The sequence below is a fragment of the Muscardinus avellanarius genome (assembly GCF_963383645.1).
Source record: "Muscardinus avellanarius genome assembly, chromosome: 17".
NCBI lineage: Eukaryota > Metazoa > Chordata > Mammalia > Rodentia > Gliridae > Muscardinus > Muscardinus avellanarius.
Genome location: NC_137803.1, coordinates 42920479 through 42926567, shown reverse-complemented (window position 1 = coordinate 42926567; position 6089 = coordinate 42920479). Strand labels below are relative to the sequence as shown.

At 38.7% G+C, this 6089-nt stretch overlaps 1 pseudogene across 1 annotated transcript; it reads left to right on the top strand.

The window, feature by feature from the left end:
- Nucleotides 1-677: 677 nt before the first annotated feature.
- On the top strand, nt 678-963 carry LOC308276208 (cysteine-rich and transmembrane domain-containing protein 1-like; annotated as a pseudogene). The gene has a single exon. The product of its transcript is annotated as a cysteine-rich and transmembrane domain-containing protein 1-like (transcript).
- Nucleotides 964-6089: the final 5126 nt, after the last annotated feature.

The following is a 6089-nucleotide window of genomic DNA, read 5'->3' as shown; positions in this document are numbered from 1 at the left end:
CCAAGAAACTGTGGATCCTCTATAAGCTGAGAGTAGCCCCCAGCTGATAACCAGTAAAAAAGATTGAATTCTGCAAATAACATATGACCTTGAGAGATGAACCTGAGTTCTAGACAGGAGCACAGCCTAGCTGACAACTAGATTGCAGCCAGATCTAGAGATGCTCAAGAGAGAGCCCTGGTAAAATATGCTTGCATTCTGATCTATAGTCATTGTGAGATGGTAAATGTAGCTTAAGTTACTTAAGTTACAGTAATTTGTCACATAGCAATAGAAATATAATGCAAACACCAGTAAAAACTATACAGAGTCATGCATGGTGGTGCATGCCTGTAATCCTAGTACATGGGAGGTTGATGCAGGAGGATGGCAGGTTCAAGGGCAACACATGGTAATTTAATAAGTCTCTATTTCAAAGTAAAAAATAAAATAGAACTGGGGGTGTAACTCAGTGGTACAGCTTTCCTGGACTCAATCCCACATAACACAAACAAAGAAGAGAAAACGACTACATATTATTCTTGTAGAGGAGAAGTACTTCATACACAGAAGTCACATAAATATTTCATGTTGGGGGCAGGTGCGGCACGCGCTGAGTGGTCTGGTCCAGTCTCCTCCGCTTGGGACCCGACCCGAGCCCCGCGGGTTCGGGGAGAGGTGTACTTTGCAGGTATCTGATGAATCAGCAGAAGCCTCCACCATATCCGGGCCCAGGCCGACGGCCCCCTAACCACCTTATCCACCACAGCCAATGGGGCCTCCGGGGAGGGGGGCTTACCCACCTCCTCAGGGGTACCCCTACCAAGGATATCCACAGCTGGCAGGGCGGGCCTCAAGAGCCTCCTAAGACCACAGTGTTATGTGGTGGAAGACCAAAGAAGGGATGACCTGGGCCCATCCACCTGCCTCACAGCCTGCTGGACCGCTCTAGGTTGCTGCTGCCTCTGGGACATGCTCACGTGACGGGCCAGCCCCCACCTATGGCTCTGTGCCACAGTCTCTTTAGATGCTAAGCGCCTCGCCCTGCAGACACCTCTACCTTCTGCACTATGGGATTCTAGATTAGCGAGGTCGCTGCTGTTTAATTCAGTAACTTGATTTTTTACTGTTGAAAATACCTTTCTTATTGATCTTTAACAAATGTGCTAAATGATACTCCTTTTATTTTTTTTGGCCAAAGATGGCTTAGTTATGAAATATATATTTATAATTTTCAAATTATAAATTCAAGGTAGTGAGTGGCAAGATGTAACAAACCACTGAATGATTTCTCTGCTAACATCCTATATGTTTCAATAAATCTGTCTACAATTAAAAAAATAAATAAATATTTCATGTTCACAGAACTTATAAAAGGGTTTTTATGCCATTTTCTAGCTGACAACAAGGACTATGGCTGTCATTCTTCAGCATAGAAAGTCCCACTTGCAACAATAGTTATTTGCAGGGATTCTAAGGTCAAGGCTGTACAACATATAAAATGTAAATTCATATTCATTTTTTATGGTCTTGAGTTGAAATTTACTTCTCTGTCAAAAGTTCTAAACAAACAAACAAAACCTGATTCAAAGTTTATTTTTATTGGTAATGTAAATGGACATTTCAAGTTAGTATATATTCACTGATGAGTTATTTCTATGGCCAGTTTCACTGTCATCACAAAAATCCTCTAAGAGCTCTGTTACTCAAGATCAAGGAAACAGAAACATGTCATCTAGTAACTCAAATAATATCTGTTCTCCCATTGCTGATAGGAACTGGGCCAATGGGAAGAGTTCTAAAACGGAACCCTGGAATACATAAAAAATAAGGCCACTAGTGAGTACTGTATTTTTTTTTAATCTCAGACCATTTATTTTTATTTTTATTATTTTTATTTTTTTATTTTTTATTTTTATGTGGATCATATTGAAATTGGCATACATTTAGACTGTGTTTGGTGTCCTCCCCCCACTTCCCCTTCACCTCCTTTCAATAATAAGTGCCCAGGTTAACCATGCAACATTCATATTTTTACACATATTCGGATGTAGCTCCTCCATTAATCAACCTCAGCCTTCTTCGTCTTCTACCCTTCCATTTCAGTTTTGCTGAGGTTTGCCCTCCATTATCTGGAGTCCCTCTGGTATTCCTAATAGTCCCTATTTTGGACATATTAGAGAAAACATATGGCCCTTCTCTTTCTGTGCTTGGCAGATCTCACTTAACATAATGTTCTCCAGATCTTTCCATCTTCTTGCAAATGACATGACTTTGGTCTTCTTTATAGCTGAGTAGAATTCTATTGCGTGTATTTCCCATAATTTTGCAATCCATTCATCTGTTGATGAAGACCTAGGTTGGTTTTATATTTTGGCTATTACAAATTGTGCTGCTATGAACATGGGTTATATTACTGTAATTCTCTGATATCAACCCCTTTGGAAAGATACCCAGGAGTGGTATAGCCGGATCATATGTTGGATCTATTCCCAGTTTTCTAAGGAATCTCCACACTGATCTCCATAGCAGCTGAACTAGTTTGAACTTCCACCAACAGTGTAAAAGATTTCCTCTTTCCCCACATTCTCACCAGCATTTGTTGTTATTTGATTTCTTTATGCTTGTCACTCTGATTGGGTAATCCAATCAGGAATGGGTTATGCTGGGGAATCTCAGCGTAGTTTTGAATTAACATCTCCCTGAAGGCTAATGATGTTGAACATCTTTTCATGTATCTATGGCCATTTGTATCTCTTCTTTTGTGACATGTCTATTCAGTTCAGTTGCCCATTTCTTGATTGGGTTATTTGTTTTACTAATGTAGAGTATTTTGAGCTCTTTGTTTTGGATATTAGCCCTCTATCAGAGTGGTGGCTGGTAAAGTTCTCCCATTCTGTAGGCTTTCTCTTTAAGGTTCTTGATGGTTTTCTTTGATGAAAAGAAACTTTTTAGTTTGATGCCATCCCACTTGTAAATTATTGCTTTAATTTCCTGCTCTTTGGAGGTCTTGTTGAGAAAGTTACTGCATGTGCCTATATTTTGTAGTGTTGAGCCTATGCCCTCTTCTAATAACTTCACAGTCTCTTGTCTAATTTCTAAGTCTTTTATCTAGAAGAGCCAAAGAACTCAACCAAAAGACTACTGGAGCTGATCAACCAATTCAGCAAAGTTGCATGATACAAAATCAATCTAAAGAAATCAGTTGATTTTCTATATGCCAACAATGAATCCACAATGAAAGAAATAAAGAAAACAATTTCATTCACTATAACTTCAAAACCAGTAAAATAAACCTAACCAAAGACATAAAAGACTTCTACAATGAAAACTACAAAACTTTAAGGAAAGAAATTGAGGAAGACTTTTGAAGATGGAAAGATCTCCCTTGCTCATGGATAGGCAGAATAAATATAATCAAAATGGCCATTCTGCAAAAAGTGATCTATAGATTCAATGCAATTCCTATCAAAACACCAACAAAATTCTTCATAGACCTAGAAAAATCAGTCATGAATCTTATATGGAGAAAGAAAACACCCAGAATAGCCAAAGTAATCCTCAGCATTAAGAACCATGCAGGAGGTATCACAATCCCTGACTTCAAATTATATAGAGAGCAATAGTAGTAAAAGCAGCATGGTATTGGCACAACAACAGGCCGACTCACGAGTGGAACAGAATAGAAGGTACAGAAACAAACGTACATTCCTATAGTCAATAGGGGCTAAATAGACAAAGGGGCCAAACTCATACACTGGAGAAAGACAGCCTTTTCAACAAATGGTGCTGGGAGAACTGGCTATCCATTTGTAGAAAGATGGAACTAAATCCTTACCTCTCACTGTGCACAGGAATCAACTCGAGCTGGATCAAAGTGGCTATTATATTCTTATTCTCACTGTTTAGATCAATTAATTGATACGACATGACTGACTTAGGTCATTTGATTGTTTATAGTATAACTCAACTTTCACAAAGGCTGAGTATTTTTACTGGTAACTACTTCTATGAACTTTTCAACCCTTCCTAACATGTATGAAAATGAAAGATACGATGCAAATATTGTGCAATAGAACCCTTAATCTAATGGTAATTTTTTTTCTTTTCAGTCCTGGGGATTGAACTTAGGGGCATTCTACCTCTTAGCTATACGCCAAGCCCTATTTTATTATATTTATTTTGAAATAGGGTCTCACTAGCTTGCTGAAGCTTTTCTAAGTAACTGAGGATGGCTTAGAACCTGAGATCCTTCTGTCTCAACTTCCCAAGCACTAGAATTATAGGTGTGCACTACCATTCCTGGCTAATGGTAAACCCTTAAATGTTGACAAATAGTTGGAATTGGGCTTTTGTTTTCTAGGTGTGATGTTTTGACTTTTTTTTTATAATTGTGATTGGAAAAAGATTGATGAATTCAGTGGCTACCCGCAAAATTCTGAGTCCTAATTTTGGAAATGCATTTGAGATTTAGGAGGCACAGACCTGATTTGGGGTTTCTTTATCAGTGTCCCCAGGAAATCATCCTTTACTTGGGCCACATTTCAACTTGAAGTGAAAGAGTGAATTAGGGAAATGGGTGGGTATTAGCAGCGTGGATCTTAAATAGCTCCCAGAGGTTACAAGTTTAAGTCATGGTTGACAATTCCTTGTACTATGAGAGGTGGTGGGACATGTAAGATGTTAGGTTATTGGGGCATGCACTTGAAGAGTTACCAGCACCACATTCTCTTCTCTCTTTGCCTCTTGGATGCCAAGAGGTAAACAAAATTCCTCTACAATGTACTTTAGCCATGATACAAAATAACTTGTGTATCAGCACAGCACCTAATATCTCTATTTGAATGTCTTGAATCTCTACTTGAATGTCTCAAAAGCATTTTAAACATTACATGTTCGAAACTGAGCTCCTAACCTGACTTTTCTGCAGCCTTCTAGTCAGTTAAAAGCAACTTCTTGTTTAGTTTTTTATGCAAGGCAGTCGGTGTCACTCTTACTCCTCTATATTTTTCTTAGTCCCTTTTTCTGATTATCAGAAAATTCAAAATTTGGCTACTTCTGACTCCTGCCACATGTAACATCTTTTGTTTTGGCCTAGGAACTAATTCCACTTCTTTTTTATATTGGTGCATTGTAATCATACATTTTAATGAGGTACAAGATGACAGGGATATACATGTACACATCACTGATTTAGCCCTTCCCCAACTCCCACCCCATTCCCTCTCCCTCCCTTCTTCTCATGTTTGCTTAACAGATTGTCTTTGATACAGGTACCATCTTGATCCAAAGTAGCATAATGTCTTGTCTGGATTATTAAAATAGCCTCTTTGCTTCTATCCAAGACTCCTTCCAGCCTTTTTACCCAGCAGGAAAAGTGGTCCAGTTAACTAATGAAATAAACATTTCTATTGAAATTATACACATATGTGAAATTATGAATACCAATCTCAATATATAGAGAGATGGGGAGGGAGAGATGAGGGAGTGGAGAGTGGTGGAGCTTACCAACTACTGTGTGCATGTATGTCACTATCACTCTGAACTACATTATGATGTGAGATTTCAATGCAGCAATAAGAGTTTATTTAAAACAAAAATAGCCGGGCGTGGTGGCGCATGCTTGTAATCCCCGCGCTTGGGAGGCGGAGACAGGAGGATCGCACAGGTTCGGAGCCAGCCGCGCTGGCTTAAGAAACCCTGTTTCCAAATAAAAATATAAAATAGGTCTGGGAGTGTAGCCCGGAGGTAGAAGGGCTTCCAGGAACCCCAGTACCACCAAAAAATAAATAAAATAAAATAAGAAATAAACAGTAATTTAGATTTTTCACCTCTTTGCTCAAAACTTTTAATGGATTTCTATCTCACTTTGAGAAAAATCCAATGATTTGCAAAGCTCTAAATAATATGGCCCCTATCACCTCTGTCTCCTACTCTTCCTCTTTCCCTTCTTCCTACAGTCCCTTTGTTCTTTTATTATTCCATACATGTTCTTGGTGGTCTCTTGAATAATCTCTTACCTCAAATATCCACATGGCTAATTCACTTAGCTCCTTCATATTCTTTTTTAAAAACAACCCTTTAAGATAATTCTTCTTTTTCCACCCTCT